Source organism: Medicago sativa, chromosome 8, assembly GCF_051527215.1.
Source record: "Medicago sativa cultivar Bolivia chromosome 8, Bolivia_mono, whole genome shotgun sequence".
Taxonomy (NCBI): domain Eukaryota; kingdom Viridiplantae; phylum Streptophyta; class Magnoliopsida; order Fabales; family Fabaceae; genus Medicago; species Medicago sativa.
In genome coordinates this window covers 36,127,411-36,148,563 of record NC_140756.1, presented here as the reverse complement: position 1 = coordinate 36,148,563, position 21,153 = coordinate 36,127,411, and the positions used below count along the sequence as shown (strand labels likewise).

Genomic DNA, 21,153 nt, shown 5'->3' with positions numbered 1-21,153 from the left:
AATATGAATTACATGGAGACATACACACAAGACAAATATATCAAATCAGAACGACTAACTCGTATTTCAATAAATGATTAATGCTAGTATCCTATTTTGACATAAGTGATATTTCATCAGAAGCTGTTGTAACATGATCGTCATTAAGCAGATGTTGTGCAATGCATTGTCTTCAGGAACTTAAACGTACGTCACACTGGATGAGCGTTTCAATATGCATAATTAACTAACCTCCCTTCTAGGTTGAGGCCAGTTCAAATAGTTCATGTCTTATGCTTCCCTTTTTAGAGGCCTGTCGATTTCAGGAACAAATTACTTCCCACTATGCAGTTGCAAACAAAACACTGTTTTTTCTGTCTGAAAGTGAATTTCCAAAGTCATACATGGTTTTAAAAAATCGTGGGATGAGTAAAATTGGATCCACGATATAAATATTTGAGTTACTGCACATTGTAGCGAATCCTATGACGATATTCTCATGAATCATGAATAGTATAAGATAATAATATCAACATCCTCACATGTTAATTGGCACACCTGATCATGTTGATTTCACCACTCATGTTTAGAATGCTCTGCGTGCCTTTGATGGTGCCGTACAAGTTCTTTCTAGTGTTGATAGGGTGCAGGACCAATCCATTGCTGTGGATAGGAAAATGATAACATATCAACTTCCAAGACTTGTATTCATCAACAATCTTGACCAAAAGGGAGCAAATCCATGGGGACATGTAAATCAGGTATACTTTAGATTAATGGATTCAAGATCATCATTGATTCTTACTATATTTCGGATATAGAATATGCAGTTGATTATTAGCATTAAATGTTGTAAAATGTAAGATAGAAAAGCACAATTACAATAGATATGTGTGTGTCATCATAATGATTCAAACAAGAATTTATAAGTTTCTTTTTTATCTGTAATGGATTTTATAAGTGATCTTAATAAAAAATTGATTGTAAATTTAAGATTATAAAAATTGAATTTTCATTTTTCAGATAATCAAAAGATAAATTTATAATCTTACCTTCCTTAATAACCATGTTTGATTTCTGCTCCTGCTTCTTACTTGAAGAAAAATCCTGCCACAAAAATGATATAATTAGACTTTTTTGCCGAAGTTTGTAAGCACTTGACCTTTCCTAAAGAATAAATTGAAGCATTTTAAATCCTTAAAAAACTACTGATTTCTCAAGTGTTATAACTTCTAAACATAACAGTGGCAGAACACATATTTTGGTAAAATTAAATATACTATATCATATATACAATGCAGCAATACTGTATTGTGAAAAAAATACTAATATACAAGATTTTGCAGCAATTAACCACCAAACCAACACTATAAGTACCTTAATTTTCTTAAGTAACTCATAGCCTGTCATCCCTGGCATGCAATGGACTGTGATGACTAAAATTACTTTGGATCCCTACAAAAACCACAAATAGTCACTTGTGAGCAAGTGAGAAATGAGTTGTACGAAAAGAAGGAAAAAATAAAGTAAGGAAAAGAAAATTAGGTGCTTTAAAAAAAAAACGGCATCAACTGTTGTATTATTGGCTAAACAACATAACTTTTCCAAAAAAGTCAGTTTCGTGACTGCACGGTATGAAGTTCCCCAAATTAAATTCATCAACTACGTATTTATATAAAAATCTAATAAATCAACAAACGTTGTAATTGTCATCTTGGTTTTTGGGACTAAAAGATGAGATCTAAAATGAAAATGAACCATTCATAAATATATCAAAATATACTGTAATTATGAGGTAAAATAATTATAGCAGAACAACAAAAACCTATTGAGACTCTCATTTTAGGAATAAATTACCTCCCAGAGCAAGGACCAAAGGGCATTGCAATCCTGGGTCAATGTCATGAAGAAATCTGCAACATAGACTCGTACTGCTCGACCGATTAATCAAGGAAATCACACTTGTTGATGAAAATTATAATATAAGAAATAAAATCATTCTTGCAGCTGTATCCCTACAGGTGGAGGTAAATTAAAAAAAAAATCAAGGATTGAAGGAATTAACGAAAGGTTATGGAAAATCAAATCACAGCTATATTATATATAGGTATACGCGTACTTAAACAAACTCACAGCATGATATATTTGAGAATTGAGTGACTGAACGAGTTGAGAAGAGAATTGAGAGATTGTGTGACACTAGAATAACGTGAATCTTTGAAAAACTTTGATGAGCAGCTGCGGCTAGAGATCTCAAAACCCTATGAATGTGAGAAAGGTTAGGGTTTCGTATATCACATGACTTGAAGAGCATTTATAACTAGAGTTGTCAATAAAGCCCAAGTCACAAAGCCCAAACAAATAAGCCCCCACCAAGCTCACTATATCACAGGAAAATTGCTCTTTAGACTGCCTAGTTTGCTCTCAGACACCCGATATTACCTTTTTACCTCCGATGTAGTTAACACTCACATGTTACGTATTTCAGGGAGCTTTCATTTTCCTATACTATTCACTCACCAACTTTGTTCGATTTTTTTTGCTATCTCACTATCTATAATAAAAAAGTTCTTTTTTTTTTTGCTAAAATCTTTGTCCCAAACCATTGAAGAATGATTGTTAGATGATTTGTACATATTTGACGTCAAGATACGTATATTGCATCTTTTAAACAGTTTACATTATTGCATTTTTCTTCCATATTTTTGTTGGTTCTAACGTGAACTCGTAGAGGTAGTTAACTACCATATAGCTCCCAATAGCAATTAACTACAAATAGGTGCCAGCGACAGTTATCAGTCATAGGAACTCAATATTTGGCCTTTTGCGTTTTTTCTTTCATTTTGTTACATTTAATGATTGAATTAATTTTTTATACTTCTTATTTTTTTAAAAATTTTTTTGTTGTTTATTTAGAGTTATGGTTGAAAATGCGGTTGATAATTCAAATGAGTTAAAAGTAGCTAATGTCAGGTCTTCCGTTGAATTGAAAGCATCTATAGTTGAAGCTTCCGTTGATGTGAATCCCAATATTCTTAAAACTGTCGTTGATGTGAAACCTTATCTTGTTGGTTTTTTTGATTTTAAACCTCTTGTTGCTTTCACTAATGTGAAACCTTCTCCTGTTGGTTCCTATGTTTCCAAACTTCGTGATAATGAAATAAACACGACACCATACTTTTTCATTATAGATACAATGGAAAGTTGGAAATGATATGATTAATTGGGTTCATCGACAAACAACAAAGGTGAAGTTTACTTTCATTATTTATAGATAAATCTAATTTAAAGAAACCAATGTTAGTGTTGGCTTGTGAAAGTATTGGTGAGTGCAAAGCACCCATGAAGAATTTGAAGCTTGAAGACATGGGTCAAGGATGTTCTGGACCGGTTAAACACCTGTGCATAATCAATTAGGCCCAATAACAAACTAAGCCCAAATGTTGCATTTGGGAAATTAGTCGCACAGAGCAACTGACACCTGTTCAAACAAACAGTAACGTCTCTTTACCCATGTTCCCGCGAATATCTCACTGGCGGTTACACTTCTACTGATTTCGTAACCGCAGGCCACACATGTGCCTTACAACGGCTCTGCATTCACCCACCTCTATAAATAGGATGCTCCTCGCAGCCTCCAAGGTAGAATCTCTCACACTCTCAAACCCTCCCATTCCGAACTCTAGTGACTTGAGCGTCGGAGTGTATGCAGGTACACACCCCCCATTTGGTCCAACGCTCATTGGAAGTATAAACAACCACCAGGAACCACCGCATTCAATAAGAAACATTTGTAAAGAAAAAAAATTGTAAAGAAACCAACTGATTACAATTACACCCTTAAACAATTTTCCTATATTAATGTTATATTTTTTTGTAAAAAAAAAATTAATAAGATTATAATTTAAAAGAAAAGAGTTTATATATATACTCCCTCCGGTCCTATTTATAAAAAAAAAATTGACTTTTTTGATTCATTGCATAAATAATGTATTTGGTCTATATTCTAGGCAAGATACATCAGTTACTCAATGAATCTAAAAAGTCAATTTTTTCTTATAAATAGGACCGGAGGGATTGAAAAACATAAACATGGAATGTAGGGTCTGTTACGATTTGAAAGTCAAAAATATTTGTACTTATAATTTTAATGAAAATCAACATTTCATACAAAATATTTTTCATAATTTACACCGGTTAGCGCAATAAAAAGAGTGGGAAGACGAGCACGTCAGTGTCCGTATTTCCGCTACAACTATTTAAAGGGAATGTGAGATTTTTTACTGGCTTCTTCTTTATCCAAATTATACCATAAACAAGTTTTCATATAATAATATTTGTTGTAAGTGTCGTTAAAAAAATCATAATCTATATCATAGTTGCTATATTGTTCGTGTTATCGAAATAGATACACATGAGTTGTTGGGTTTGTTATAATTTGAAATTAATTAGAAAACATCTATATTTATACTTCAATCAAAATGAAAATTTCATAAACAAGTTTTCCTATAATAATATTTATTGTTAATGTCATTAAAAAATATAAGATGTTATATCATAGTTGATATATATGTTGTCCGTGTCATTGAAATAAATACAAATTTTGGGGGATAAAGTTGTTATGGGCGCCAAAAAGTATCTGGGACTTCCGTCGATGGTTGGTCTGAAAGACTGAATCTAGCAAAAGATAAACTCATGGAGTAGCAAGTGTCTTTCTAAAGCGGGTAGAGAGGTAATAATTAAATTGGTACTCCAATATATCCCTTCATATATTATGAGCATTTTCCTACTTCTAAACAAGTTAATATAAGAAATAGAAAAAATGATGAATGTGTTTCGGTGGCGTCATGGTTGCTCTCGAGAAGAGGCTTGCATTGTTTGTGGTGGAAAAAGCTAAATAGGGCTGGCAATTTCAAATTGATTCTACAAGCCTGGTAACTCGATTATTCAAGGTGCGTTACTTTCTTAACAATGATTTTATTCGAGTTATCTGTGGCAAAACGTTTTGTTTTCTGCTCAAATATATCTCTCTTTTTGGTGAGCCTTGGGTTAAAGATGGTAAGTTCCTTCCAACTGACAGTCCTATTTATGCACCTCTAGCTCATGTGAAGGTGAGAGACATTATTGATAAATTGTCCAAGGTTTGGGAAGTGCCTTTACCGTATAATTTATTTGATCACCATACTCTCTAGTTGATTTTGGATACACCCTTGCATCCTTTAGCCACAGAGGATAGATTGATTTGGAACGTTGAGAAGAGTGGTAAACATTCAGTTCACAATGCGTATATAGAATGTGTGTGAATATGATATTGTTGATAATTTAAACTTACATAAACTGGGTTAATGAAATCTAATATGGAACATCAAAGCTCCACCAAAAATTAAGATTCTTCTATGGCGCGTGTGTCATGATTGTTTTCCTACTCTAGCACGAGTTAGTAGTATTAGTCTGACTTGCCCAACATAATTTGTAATTTGTTGTACTATTTTTTAGGACAGTATTTATGCTTGCCATCCAAGTTTGGCGTGCAGTGAATTTATGGAAACAGATTGATAGTGTACTTCGTCAAAACTATAATATGGCTGGTGTCACTTTTACTCTATTACAACAACTTAATTCGACTCAGGTTGAGCAGTTTGCCACAATTTTATGGAGCTTGTGGAAACAGATAAATTTGAAGTTGTGGCAGCAGGAAAATGAAACAAGTACTCAGGTTGTTGAGTGTGCAATGCACCTGCTTGAGGAATGGCGAGCTGCACATGTTATTCGTGCAGGAATCGTCGTACCGTCTACATCCAATGGGAGAAACCAACACCTGCTGGATAGAAGTGTAAATTCAACGCTTCGTTCTCCACACATCTTAACAGAGTAGGATTTGGTATGTGTATTAGAGATGAAAATGGTGTTTTCGTTCTTACAAAGACAGATTGGTTCTCCCTTATTTGTGATGTTGATGTTGAGGAAGCAATTGGATTTCACACAGCCATTGGGTTGCAGTCCTTCGATTAAATAATGTTGATTTTGTATTGGATTCTAAGAAGGTTGTCGATCAATTTAGGATAGGCATAGATGATAATAATGAATTTGGTTGTATTTTATATGTCTGTAAATAGTTGTTTTATAATAGTTTTCACAACTCTCAGGAACTAGAAAATGTAGAGGATAAATGGCATCAAAGGATTGATGATCCAAAATCCTACTGCTTCCACCTTGTTCCTTTGGTTCCTGATCTCTCTCTCTCTCTCAATCTCTCTCTCTCATATTCCTTGCTTTCTCTAAAGACCAGATCATAAAAATCTTATTTGAAGCTCTATTTGTATGTTTAAGTGTACATTCTAAGAAGAGTAGTGACATTTCTAAAGGGATGGTAGATATCAGCTCATCTCAGAGGTCACTAAACCGCTATAAATTCTCTTAGCAAATATCTCTTTGTAGATTTCTTCAACTCCCTGACTTAATTTCCTATCTGTTGGCTCAACGAAGTTCTGACATGTTTCTTGACATACCTGCCTTAGCTCACTACACGCTCCCCCAACGAATTGTCAAATGTCTCAAATCATTAGTCTTTTTATACTAGGCATTATTTGAGTTTTAAAATCTGAAATCGAAAGGGAACAGGTCATATAATGATTATGATAATACTAGACCTAAAAATCTAATACTTCTATGGAGGGTTTTCATTATATTTAATGCAAAATAAGTTAATAAGTGTCCTAAATATATATGTAAAATACAAAACTTAGAACATTATTAGAGTCAACGAAAATCTAATGCTTATCAACTCTCCCGAACTTAGAAAATTATTTGGTCAAACAAAATCCTTCACAAAAACGATTTCATAACAAGTACAAAATCTATGGTGCATAAATTTTTCAAAGTTTGTGATCAATCAAAAACATTGGATTAAGTCCTTTCGGGTTTGCACGATTTATGAAATACAGGTTCATCAAGATCAAATTTAATCATTATCAATAAATCAAAGCATGAATATGAATTTTTTAAAGACAATTTTGTTTTAAATTTTTGGCAAAAAGAGATAGCAATTATCTTAAAACATAAGTAGGTTTAATTTGGCTAAGTAGTCAACACTCGAAATAGAAGAATGGCTTTGATCTCTTCCATGATCGCAAACACATCAAATAAAAGCAATATTCATGGAAAATCAATAGAGTTATACGCAATTGCCGGCTCTCAATATAAGTAAAACAACACAGACACTGACAGTGGACACAACTGTTACTTATATACCTCATTTTCATATCTTTATTTTTCAAACTAGTGTCTTTGATTCCACAAGGCTTCCTCTTTTTGCAGCCTATGATATAGAAAACCGTTCAGTGACTGTAATCATGTATGAAAGCAAACAACAGATTTGCCACTGCTGGTGTTTATTCCAGCATGTATGAAAGTGCATTTCGACATTATTAAGTACATTTAATATTTGGAATGATAGCAGATTTCCGTTTAATATTTGGGTCATAGTTGATGCCCGAAAATGCCCTCATTGAAGGAAATCTATTAAACGTTAATAATCACTCCAATTAAAAACTAAATATAAAACAGTTCAATTTTTACTACCATGGGATGCGATACTGTATCACTGTAATAAATCTTGATTGGACTTTTTCTTTTTTAAGATGCTAAAAACCTTTGTTGTTGTAACCAAGAAGCCAGAAATTTATCAGTAACACCATTCTCTCTTGACATATTGTAACACTAGTCATACATTTACTCTATCAACTAAATAAAAGGAAGGAGTTATTAATGAGATAGACGGTAAGTTAAACTGATTGATATTTGATCACTTGCATGCATGTTAACTGAAACGTATCAGCTCAATATTGTCTGCAAGAAAAACTTTCAATCTGGAAACATCACAGAATAGTGGAGCAATGTGACAAATACATATAAAATCTGGAAATAATAATGTCTAAAACTACCTTGGATGCTTTTACATAGGATGCTGCTAAAAGAGTGGACATGACCAAGGCTTTTACATGCTTCAATTTCCCATTTGCACTTATATTAATTTCATCTTGGTAGAGATCCAAGTGAGAGCTTATAGGGAAAAGGGATATAGTTTAATAAAGAGTGTTGTGAGAATTTGTGATAAATAATAAGGGAGAGAGTCTTCTCCTTCTACAAGTTTATTTTCTTCATCTATTGAATACATTTTCTACTATTTATTTCTTTGATCGATTCAGATTTTGAAATTTTTTGGTTCCTATCACATCTATATTCAAAGAGTTGCAATATTATGAAAGTTGTTTTAAGAAAAAAACCATCTGTTTTTTCTGCTATTACTGTGCATTTCATTGCTTATAACTACAATGGCTAACATAATAGCGCAAATACAAAGAAACAAATATGCCTTTCTGTTTCAGATACACCACTAACATGTAAGAATTAATTTTGAATCCATTTTCGGGGAGTCGTACATTATGCTGATTAGCATAGTAATATCTTGATAATATACCAGAATACACTAAAAAGGAACATATGATGAATTAGAAAGGAACATAATCTGTCAAAAAGGTATTCATGTTTCTGTTCTAAAGATGAGTGGAAGTTATATTATCTACTTCTTTTTGCAAAGTAATATAATTAAGTTGAGTTTATAAATAATATTGTATCAATTCATGGCAATTACTATACTTAAGATGGACTTTGGTTGTTTACCTATCATTCTCATTTAAACTCATAAGGTTTACTTGATACTTGATAGTTCTTTCATGCAAAAGAAGATCGATGTAGATAAAGTGATTATAGTGAACACAAAGCATTAAATTTGAGAAAGATTATAGAAAAATTATACTCTCCCTGATAGAAGTCATTAAAAAAAGAAAACTAGAGAAAAGTAAATTGGATTTAATATTAACTATGAGATAATATGAATTACATGAAGAACATTATCAAATTTGCTTTGTTAACTAACATTATCAATGGTTGAGGATACATTGATGCAAGTTCAAATACTTCGTATCTTATGCTTCCCTTTTTAGTGTCCTATCGATTTCAAGAACAAATTACTTCCCACTTGTTCTGTCGTAACATGCCATTATGCAGACCATTGTCAATAACTGGTTCAGAAAAAGTCAGAGGTTCTTTATCTGGTGACATTCCCTGGCTTCCTTCTTTCAAATCAAGGCTAGATATTTTATCCCTATAGGTCTTTTCACCATCATCAGAACCAAGTTGCTTAATGAAATCAGGAGTCTTCCGAACCTTAGGGTTAACAGTCGTGAGTCTAGACACCGAACAAGAAGGATCCTTATCAACTAATCCATCAACATAGTTGAACTTCTGGGATGAACCGTCTTCCTTATTTTCCTTCTCTCCAGAAGAAGTACCCTGCAAAGTAAAAAATGGTTTAAATTTTTACTTGTTTACCCATTTAACCAAAATACATAATACTAAATTCGATAAAATAAATAAATAAAGGATGTCAGATCAGATGGATATTCTACAAAGAAACAAGATGCAAGACTGTGTTAGTCACATGAATTGCAATATAATTTTCGGTACTAGTCACTTATATGAGCATTCAAGTTTTAGAGTATAAAACATGAATTTTCATTTATCAGATAATCAAAAGATAAATTCATAATCTTACCTTCCTTAATAACCATGTTAGACTTCAGCTTCTTTCTTGAAGGAAAATTCTGCCACAAAAATAATGTAATTAGACTTTTTTGCCGATGTTTTTAAGCACTTGACTTTTCCTAAAGAATAAATTGAAGCATTTTAAATCCTTAAAAAACTACTAATTTCTCAAGTGTTATAACCTCCAAACATAACAATGGCGGAACACATATTAAATTCATCAACTTGGTATTTATATAAAAATTTAATAAATCAATATTCATTGTAATTGTCATCTTGGTTTTTTGTAACATCCCGCTCGTCAGCTAATGGAAATTTTATCTGTTAAATGAACCAGAGGACTCAGGTTCATGGAAAGAGGTTATGATGAAGGATGCTAAGTACGACTGAAGATAGTCATGAGTAAAATCAGTCAAGCACGGACTTGTGTATCAGTGTCAGGTAAACACGAGTCAAGATGAAGGGCATTTAAGTAATTGCGCGTAAGGGGGTATATAAGTGGTTTTGGAGCCAAAATAATCATTTTCCACTTCTCTTTCTCTCTCTAGGTTTTTAGAGAAAGTGTTCTCTCCTCTCTCTCTCTATGGATCGGCCCCTCTCCCTCAATCTTTCTCCAACAAGCCTTCCAAAGTCATGGTATTTATGATCAAGCATGGATCAAAGAAGCTTCTTGGGCAAGAAAGCATCAAAAGGAAGAGGTTTTAGCATGATGTGAGGAATTTGGAGATTAGGGTTTGAGCTTGGAATTGAAGGAAGAGCAAGGATTATGTTAGGTGAGTTCTTAGATAGAACCCACCATTGGGATTATGTGTTTATTTACAAGCAAAAACAAGAATTATGCTAAGATTAGAAAATATGAGAATTTTATCCCCTTGCCTTGATCTTGCTTTGTACATGTTAATATGGCTATGAAAGATGTTTTATAATGTATATGTATGTTGCTGGATGTTTTGGTGCATTGCAGGAACGATTAGGATGAGTTTTGGGTCAAAAATAGCAAAATTTGTACCACAGACCCGAGGAACCACGCTATTAGCGAAATATACGCTATTAGCGAAATTCCCCAGCAAGGGCTACGCCCCAGCTGCGCCAATAGCGTGGCTCTCTGGACTTGGCCAACTTGCTTTGGCCTGTTGGCCCAGTTCAGGGTCCGTGGTGCGTTCTGATGCTTTTCTTTCAACGTTTTACGACTTTGTAACCCCAAAACAACACCGAATCAATGCACATAACATCAAGCAATCATTGAATCAAGAATCATGGTAATCTTAACATGTACATCAAGAGAGGCACAAGAGAGTTTAAGCTGATTTATTCGGGTAGTAAGTACTAAGAAAGGGAAGAACTAGAGCCTCGACATAGTAGTCGAGAACTAGCAAGTTTAGCATGAAATCCCTAAGTATGTTAAGTATAGGAATGATCTTAATTAAGTAAGACGCGAAGTGTATTCTCTTCGCATATGATCATGTATGATTAGTTAGAACATTAAGTAATGGATTGATTAGTTAATCTCTCCACTAAGATTAAGAATGTATAAGTTTACCGCTAACCGGATCGACTCAAGGGTCCGAGGTATTAAGCAAGCAAGTATGAATATGTTTATGTATACGTACGACATGACTATGATTAATAAGTAGGTGGCATGTCTCTTGCTATCCACATCAGGGGGATACAAGAGGTTCTCGATCTAAGGGGAACGATTCAAGCCGTAAGGGACCCGCATGTCACCGAAATTAACAAGACGTAGGTGCTCGTGTCTCTTGTTATCCACGCCAGGGGGATACGGGAGGTTCTCGACCTAAGGGGAACGGTTCAAGCCGCAAGGGACCCGCACGACACCGAGGGAGTCCGATGTACGTACATCGGTCATGTATGGGATTGATTTCGGGGTTACTCCACCCGGGACTATCCGTAAAATGAATCAAGATAATATTGTTTGTTCAACGCTAACCTAATGAATGAACTTAAGTACGTTTATGTATGTTATGATTACGATTCTATGTACGACTAAGATTATGATCAAGTAAGAATCCATGCACGTTTATGTTTAAGAACAAGAGCACTAGATGCTACACGATAAGTACAAGGCATGGAATAGAGCAAGTAAAGAACATGATACCGATGACGATCTTAGGTTTCCCTTAATCGTCCGGTTTAGAATCGTGCCATGATTATGTTATGTTTAGGCCTCGATACATAGAGTGTATTCTTGGCAATGCGGTTTTAGGTTCCCCCTCGACCGCCATGACACGTATAGGAAGTGAAGCCTATAACAAGTTAAGTTAAGACTATGACGGCTCTAGTATGCACTACCGTCTAAGTATGCAAGTCCCCACACACGTATAATCAACCGCCAGGTTGTAATGTAGACACGTGGTGACCGTAGGTTTCCCTTGAGGTTGCCTATAGCCTAGGATTTAGGGGAACTCACTGAGACATTATGTCTCATCCCAATCCTTATTTGTTTCAGATAAGCAGGCTGTTATGCAAGCTTGAAGACGGATGGATTTATCAGCAAGAGCTCGTTCGTACCCGAAGCATGAAGATTATGGATCTCAAGGATGTATTTATGTTTAATTAAGATAAGATATGATGTAATGTTAGTGTACGAACGCGTTATGTAGTATATAAATCCATTCGAAGTTTTTATGTTGTAAATTTTTAATGTATCCAGTACTAAATTTAACGCACGTGCTAGACTTTCTAGATACGTCTGGTATGGGTGTTACAATTGGTATCAGAGCAGGTCGATTCAGACCGTGCCTTGGGTCATTAAATTACAACTAAGGTAGTGGGACCATTGGGTTCCGGGTAAATGTTCTATTTGTCATTGTTAGTTGAGCCTGATCAACTCAATTTAACAATTGACGATTAGAACGGATACCTGAGAGCTGAATAGGACCCAGGAGGAACGAAGTATGTGATGAAGAAGTTTAATTGTGCCAAAAAGGTGGCCGGTGAACTAATCAAGTAGAAGTGTGAATCCTCCGGGAATGTAAGGTATGTTAAGAAGGGACGTTCCAACAATGTCGGCAAGATGATAGTGATACTCCATGTACCCGTAAGTGAATAAATTAGATAAATATTAGGCATGACCGGAAGCTTCGGTAAGAGATGTTGGAACGGATTTATGATATTCTGAAATGTCATAACAAGGCTACAAGTTAGTAAGAGGTCAACATATGTTAACGGAGTCAGCGGGCTCTCAGGAATAGCATTATATGAATGAAGTTAAGTATATGTATGATTGGAAGTTGCATAAGTAGCAACATAATGAATTAAGTATTAGCGGATGAAGTTAAGGTTTATGAGGAAACTTTATGCTAAGAGACATGATGACAAGATATTATTTTCTGATGTGCCGGGAATTGAATTGATTGATGTTAATGCTTGCCATGCAAAAGTTATAGAAATGTTTTTAAGATGTTTGGAAGGAATGATGTGCACTAGAGCACTTGAGGAAGTAAGATTTATATGTAAAATACGATTTTTTTAGGAAACTGAGTTGAAGAAAATACGCCAATAGCGAAATTTACGCTAATAGCGAACCTGGGGCGAAAATTTTCAGTTTTTCCAAAAATTGTCATTTCGTCTCTAGGGTCAGTAGTAGCTATTGGGGGTTGTTTTCACTATCTTTTATATGACAAACTTTTTCTATAACATCAAGTAACGAATGCACATGACATCCTATGATTTCTAAGGAAGAAATGCATGGAGAAGTATTAACGGAATCAATCCGGTTTAAGGTAGCTTTGAAAGTTAATATGTCAAGAGTCAAGGACAAGTTAAGATCAAGAGAATAGAAGTTATGGCAATTGGAAGAAAAGTCACGGATGTTTATGCATGAGATATGAAGTAAGACGTTAAAACGGTGCAAAGTTATAAGACATCACACGATTCTCGGATTATGTAGAATTATGACGTATTTCTCGACCTATGTTTTGCTTAATGGACATGCTAGTGCTCAATACGATGTTGAATTGTAAAATTTAAATAATTTTAGAAAGATTTACGCTTATGGGTGATTGAGATTGACATTTTGAAAAAAAAAATTCACGAGATTTTCCTAGGAACCGAGTTGCATCGACACTCGTAGAGCGGGCTAGACTTATTAGAGTCTAGGTTTGATGACACGTATGTGTTATCAACTCGTTCTATGATTTTAGAGCAACGGTCGGGGCCTAAACCCAATATATGTTTATAAAGTAGAAAATCATCAACGTCAATGACCCGTGCGCTAGTTTACGAAGTTTTCTATTAAAAAGAAAATCAACGAGCAAGCATTGGTATGATTAAGCAAAAATATAGTATGTGAGAATGCAAAGGTTAAATGTTAAGAAAGATATGTTCAAGTACAAGATGAGATTGTCAAAGGAATTTGAGTTACTCGGAAACAAGTTCAAGTATGACATGTATGCTTCAGCCGGTAAATCCAATTAGTAAAAATGTAAGGTTACCCCCAAGTCAAGTATTATGAGTATAAGATAAAATATCACGAGTTTTGGAATTTACAAAACAAATGTAAGGTTGTGATGTTGGTTGCAACATGGAAGTTAATCGTTAAACACGAAACATGAGAGTTTTAGTATGTATGAAGCTTTGTGAAGAATAAGATTGTTTAAGGTGTTTATATGTTATGCCTTGCATTTTTCCTTGTCTGTTATGTTCACCGGTTGTCTGGGGTTGAAACAGGTCCAAACATGAGAGTTTAACAAGAAGTTTCGAACAAAATTGCAGAAACCATTCAAGAACTACGCTATTAGCTTGGCTTACGCTAATAGCGAAATTTGCAGCATCTTCCAGAGGCTTACGCTAATAGCGAAATTCTGGAATGGCTGGAAATTTTCTGCGCTATTAGCGTAGCTTGCGGGAAGTGTGAACTTTTCTGCATTTTTAAAACAACCTTTTATCCCCTGATCTTGTCACTTTGATTTGTTCTTAATGGAACATCTTTAATCCAATTGTTTTCATTCTCAAATTTCTTTAACAAATCAAAGAGAACTCTCTTATGCTTGAACATGTATCAAGTAACCCTAGACTTCCTTGTTTGAATAATAATGGGAAGGTAAATGTCACAATCAACTTTATGTATTTACCAAGAACTCTAGAAAAGGTATTAATGCTCAAGAGATAACCGGATGAGATGTTATGGAGAATCAAGTTTAGTGTTCTGAGGAAGAGGAATAAGTTTACGTTAAGAAGTCCAAGGATTTCCTATGGACATGTAAGCAGTATGGTAAGTATGTTATTATGAAAGGAGATGCCACTCTCGAGTTGAGAAATGAGAACCATACTTTCGTATGCGATACTTGTTAAGTGAAAACGATACTAGATAAAACATGTTAAGTCATGATTTTAAAATTTTTAAAAAAAAAGTTAAGATTGATATTATGGAACTTGGGAACGATGTTTTATTTAAACTCATGGAAATTATACATTTTCGAAACTGATGAGATACGTCGTAAGTGAACTCACTTAAGACGTACCAACTTCAGGACCAACTTGTCGTGGACAAGTTTAGGGCGAGTTGTTAAATCTTTTTCAAATATAGAAACTCGTCCGATGGTTCTGTGGTGCTATTACAAATTCAGTTTTGAAAATGATAAAATATTTTAGTCATGTATATATATATTCGTTCCAAGAACCTGAATACCAGAGCTTACGGAAATTTCATCAAGAAAGATTCTAAGACACGTATCGTTATCATTTAGCAAGAGATGGCACTTGAAAGTATGTACATGTTATGGAAACGACAATGTTCGTATGAAGCTAATATCATGTGGATACACAGAATTGTGTTAAGAGTATACGATGTAAGTGCAAGTGGAATTACTAGTAAGTTTCAAGAGTATGTGAACCATGATGTTAATTAATAGATTATCAGATGTAATGGGAGTTGATTTTTCTTTTTCATGTCAAGTTATGTAAGTTACCCCTCAGTACGGGTGATAAGATGCAATGAAATTGCAAAGAAATCAGAAGATTTCCTAAGACTCAGAAAGGGATAAGTGATTCGTGGAATCGTCTTTTTGAGTAATACCAGTAAGAAGCATGTATCTCAAGGTACAATAAGATTATGTAATCATGATAAGTTGTACGTATAAAATATGTTTTATGTTGCAAGTAAGCACTGCAGGGCAAACCTGGTATCTGATGGGATTCCAGTTAAAAGGCAAATCCTGAGTGTTCATGTTTATGATAAGGTAATGTTATGAAATGGTTTATGCTAAGCGGGTAAGATCTGAGATAACCAGTTTATGTGTAGCAAGGTAAGTTCTAAGTTATGGTATGCTAGGATAACTCTAAGTTTGAGTGATATTAAGATCAAGAAGGCTATGTTCAGTTACATGCGGGTTAAGAAACAAGATGAGGACACAATACGACGAACCCTTTGGATATGTATGAATGGGAAAATGTATGTCATGATGATTGTAGTCGATCTCTAAATTTCGAGGACGAAATTTTTTTTAAGGGGGGTAGAGTGTAACATCCCGCTCGTCAGCTAATGGAAATTTTATCTGTTAAATGAACCAGAGGACTCAGGTTCATGGAAAGAGGTTATGATGAAGGATGCTAAGTACGACTGAAGATAGTCATGAGTAAAATCAGTCAAGCACGGACTTGTGTATCAGTGTCAGGTAAACACGAGTCAAGATGAAGGGCATTTAAGTAATTGCGCGTAAGGGGGTATATAAGTGGTTTTGGAGCCAAAATAATCATTTTCCACTTCTCTTTCTCTCTCTAGGTTTTTAGAGAAAGTGTTCTCTCCTCTCTCTCTCTATGGATCGGCCCCTCTCCCTCAATCTTTCTCCAACAAGCCTTCCAAAGTCATGGTATTTATGATCAAGCATGGATCAAAGAAGCTTCTTGGGCAAGAAAGCATCAAAAGGAAGAGGTTTTAGCATGATGTGAGGAATTTGGAGATTAGGGTTTGAGCTTGGAATTGAAGGAAGAGCAAGGATTATGTTAGGTGAGTTCTTAGATAGAACCCACCATTGGGATTATGTGTTTATTTACAAGCAAAAACAAGAATTATGCTAAGATTAGAAAATATGAGAATTTTATCCCCTTGCCTTGATCTTGCTTTGTACATGTTAATATGGCTATGAAAGATGTTTTATAATGTATATGTATGTTGCTGGATGTTTTGGTGCATTGCAAGAACGATTAGGATGAGTTTTGGGTCAAAAATAGCAAAATTTGTACCACAGACCCGAGGAACCACGCTATTAGCGAAATATACGCTAATAGCGAAATTCCCCAGCAAGGGCTACGCCCCAGCTGCGCCAATAGCGTGGCTCTCTGGACTTGGCCAATTTGCTTTGGCCTGGTGGCCCAGTTCAGGGTCCGTGGTGCGTTCTGATGCTTTTCTTTCAACGTTTTACGACTTTGTAACCCCAAAACAACACCGAATCAATGCACATAACATCAAGCAATCATTGAATCAAGAATCATGGTAATCTTAACATGTACATCAAGAGAGGCACAAGAGAGTTTAAGCTGATTTATTCGGGTAGTAAGTACTAAGAAAGGGAAGAACTAGAGCCTCGACATAGTAGTCGAGAACTAGCAAGTTTAGCATGAAATCCCTAAGTATGTTAAGTATAGGAATGATCTTAATTAAGTAAGACGCGAAGTTTATTCTCTTCGCATATGATCATGTATGATTAGTTAGAACATTAAGTAATGGATTGATTAGTTAATCTCTCCACTAAGATTAAGAATGTATAAGTTTACCGCTAACCGGGTCGACTCAAGGGTCCGAGGTATTAAGCAAGCAAGTATGAATATGTTTATGTATACGTACGACATGACTATGATTAATAAGTAGGTGGCATGTCTCTTGCTATCCACATCAGGGGGATACAAGAGGTTCTCGATCTAAGGGGAACGATTCAAGCCGTAAGGGACCCGCATGTCACCGAAATTAACAAGACGTAGGTGCTCGTGTCTCTTGTTATCCACGCCAGGGGGATACGGGAGGTTCTCGACCTAAGGGGAACGGTTCAAGCCGCAAGGGACCCGCACGACACCGAGGGAGTCCGATGTACGTACATCGGTCATGTATGGGATTGATTTCGGGGTTACTCCACCCGGGACTATCCGTAAAATGAATCAAGATAATATTGTTTGTTCAACGCTAACCTAATGAATGAACTTAAGTACGTTTATGTATGTTATGATTACGATTCTATGTACGACTAAGATTATGATCAAGTAAGAATCCATGCACGTTTATGTTTAAGAACAAGAGCACTAGATGCTACACGATAAGTACAAGGCATGGAATAGAGCAAGTAAAGAACATGATACCGATGACGATCTTAGGTTTCCCTTAATCGTCCGGTTTAGAATCGTGCCATGATTATGTTATGTTTAGGCCTCGATACATAGAGTGTATTCTTGGCAATGCGGTTTTAGGTTCCCCCTCGACCGCCATGACACGTATAGGAAGTGAAGCCTATAACAAGTTAAGTTAAGACTATGACGGCTCTAGTATGCACTACCGTCTAAGTATGCAAGTCCCCACACACGTATAATCAACCGCCAGGTTGTAATGTAGACACGTGGTGACCGTAGGTTTCCCTTGAGGTTGCCTATAGCCTAGGATTTAGGGGAACTCACTGAGACATTATGTCTCATCCCAATCCTTATTTGTTTCAGATAAGCAGGCTGTTATGCAAGCTTGAAGACGGATGGATTTATCAGCAAGAGCTCGTTCGTACCCGAAGCATGAAGATTATGGATCTCAAGGATGTATTTATGTTTAATTAAGATAAGATATGATGTAATGTTAGTGTACGAACGCGTTATGTAGTATATAAATCCATTCGAAGTTTTTATGTTGTAAATTTTTAATGTATCCAGTACTAAATTTAACGCACGTGCTAGACTTTCTAGATACGTCTGGTATGGGTGTTACATTTTTGGGACTAAAAAATGAGATCTAAAATGAAAATGAAGCAGTCATAGATAAATCAAAATATACTGTGATTATGAGGTTAAATATTTATAGCAGAACAACAAAAACTATTGGGACTCTCGATTTTTGGAATAAATTACCTCTCACAGAGCAAGGACCAAAGAACATCGCAATCCTGGGTCAATGTCATGAAGAAATCTGATACGCAATATGGGACTCGTAACGCTCGACAAATTAATCAAAGAAATCACACTTGTTGATGGAAAATATAATATAAGAAATAAAATCATTCTTGCCGCTGTATCCCTAGAGGTGGAGATAAATAAAAAACAAAAAATCAACAATTGAAGGAATGAACGAAAGGTTATGGAAAATCAAAACTCTGCTATATTATATATAGGTATACGTGTACTTAAATAAACTCACAGCATCATATATTTGACAATTGAGGGACTGAACGAGTTGAATTGAGAATTGAGAGATCCTGTGACAGTAGAAGAACGTGAATCTTTGGGAAAGGTTGGTGAGCAGATGCGGCTAGGAATCTCAAAACCCTATGAATGTGAGAGATAATTTGAGAGAGGTTAGGGTTTATAACTAGAGTTGTCAAAAAAAACCCATGTCACAAAGCCCAAACAAATAAGCCCCCACCAAGCTCACTATATCACAGGAAAATTGCTCCTTAGACTGCCTTGTTTGCTCTCAGACACCCGATATTGCGCAACTTTCTTCCTCCTACACTATTCACTGACCTACTTTGTTCGATTTTTTTGCTATCTCACTATCTATGATAAAAAAGTTCGTTTTTTTTTTGTTGCTAAATCCTTGTCCAAAATCATTGAAGAATGATTGTTAGAAGATTTATACACATTTGATGTCAAAAAAACGGATATTGCATCTTTAAAACCATTTACATTATTGCATTTTTTCTTCCATGTTTTTTTTGGTTCTAACGTAAACTCGTAGAGGTAGTTAACTACGATATAGCTCCCAACTACAATTAACTACAATAGGTGCCAGCGAAAGTTATCACTCATAGGAACCCAATATTTGTTCTTTCCATTTTGTTGCATTTAATGAATTAATTAAATTTTGACTTTTTTTTTTACAATTTTTTGTTGTTTATCGATAGTTATGGTTGAAAATGCAGTTGATAATTCAGTTGAGTCAAAATCAGCTAATGTCGAGTCTTCCGTCAAATTGAAACCGTCCACGGTTGAAGCTTCCGTTGATGTGAAATCAAATATTCTTAAAACTTTCGTTGATGTGAAACCTTCTCTTGTTGGTTTTGTTGATGTGAAACCTCTTGTTGGTTTCACTAATGTAAAACCTTCTTTTGTTGAATCCTATGTTTCCAAACTTCGTGATAGTGAAATAAACACGACACCGTACTTTTTCACCGTAGATACAATGGAAAGTTGGAAATGAAATGATTAAAAGGGTTCGTCGACAAGCAACAAAGTTGAAGTTTACTTTCATTATATATAGATAAATCTAATTTAAAGAAACCAATGTTAGTGTTGGCTTGTGAAAGTAGTGGCGAGTGCAAAGCACCCATGAAGAATTTGAAGCTTGAAGACACGGGCTGAAGGAAATGTGGGTGTCAGTATAGGCAGAGACGAACCCTGAAATTTTAACTAGTTTTAACCATATATATAACATTTATTTTCTAAAAGCATAAATATACATTATAATCATATAAAAGCTTGAACATCACATAAACTAACACGAGATACTAGTGATAATTTTAGAAAATAATAGTAATTGAATGTAAATGTGATAGTGTCGCGTTGGTTTCAAACATTGATACAGACAAGACATGCCATCTATGTGAAGTGTTGATGTTGCTTAGCTCATATAAAAGTGTGACATAGTTGATAGAAATACCTTTTTTTCATCATCTTTAGCTTTCAAATTACCTTTTTTTTTTGAAACAGCTTATATTATTAACACCAAAATATACAAGAAGTACAAAGAGGTGAGCAAAAAATGCAAAAGGAAAAAACAATAGGGCCCTTAAAAAATGGTAACCCCAAAGAGCCACCAAACAGAGAAACCAGCAGCCAAAAACGCAGGTCCAGCCACAAAATAGTAGCAGAAAACGCTGCTGGACTGGGCAACTAGAAACACCAAAAGTCCCAAATACCTCTAAAACTACCCCAACTATCTCATTAAACATTCCTTGGGGTTCCAATACCACTCATAATAGGGGCAGGGGGGGCTCTTAAATCGTGAAATGGACCAATTCCAAGAAAGCACCTTAATCTCATCAACAATTTCACCATGATCTTTTGCAAGATTTTTAAAAATCCTATCGTTTCTCACTTTCCAAATCGACCACAAGACCGCATGCCAAACCATCCAATAACCTTTACTAAGCCGTTTCTTCCCAATCTCCCCACTCCAACATTCGAAATGTTGAAACAAAGATTGAGGGGTAATAAAATTAAGGCTTAATTAATGATTTGGTCCCTTAAGTTATTTGTTGGTTACATTTTGGTCCCATAAGTTATTAACGTTACAATTTGGTCCCTTAAGTTAGTATCTGTTAGCCAAATAAATCCTCATCGTCGGTCTTTTGCCAAAACGTTAAATAGGCACATGTGAACGGTGACATGACAACTTGCAATGTGTATCCATCTTAGACA

General features: G+C 35.2%; 2 long non-coding RNA genes across 4 annotated transcripts; both read right to left on the bottom strand.

Moving 5' to 3' along the window:
• Positions 1-503: 503 nt before the first annotated feature.
• Positions 504-2,268, bottom strand: LOC146898835 (uncharacterized). 3 transcript variants are annotated; one of them, XR_015022406.1, is made up of 5 exons: positions 2,113-2,268; positions 1,837-1,994; positions 1,357-1,434; positions 1,032-1,086; positions 504-698 (listed from the first exon to the last, which is right to left on the bottom strand). It is a non-coding gene; the product is annotated as an uncharacterized LOC146898835 (long non-coding RNA). The 3 variants fall into 3 exon arrangements; XR_015022404.1 differs by having other exon boundaries at positions 504-642; XR_015022405.1 differs by having other exon boundaries at positions 504-642; positions 2,099-2,230.
• A 6,562-nt stretch (positions 2,269-8,830) lies between these two features.
• Positions 8,831-19,071, bottom strand: LOC146898834 (uncharacterized). Its single transcript, XR_015022403.1, has 4 exons — positions 18,932-19,071; positions 18,646-18,811; positions 9,596-9,644; positions 8,831-9,333 (listed from the first exon to the last, which is right to left on the bottom strand). It is a non-coding gene; the product is annotated as an uncharacterized LOC146898834 (long non-coding RNA).
• Positions 19,072-21,153: the final 2,082 nt, after the last annotated feature.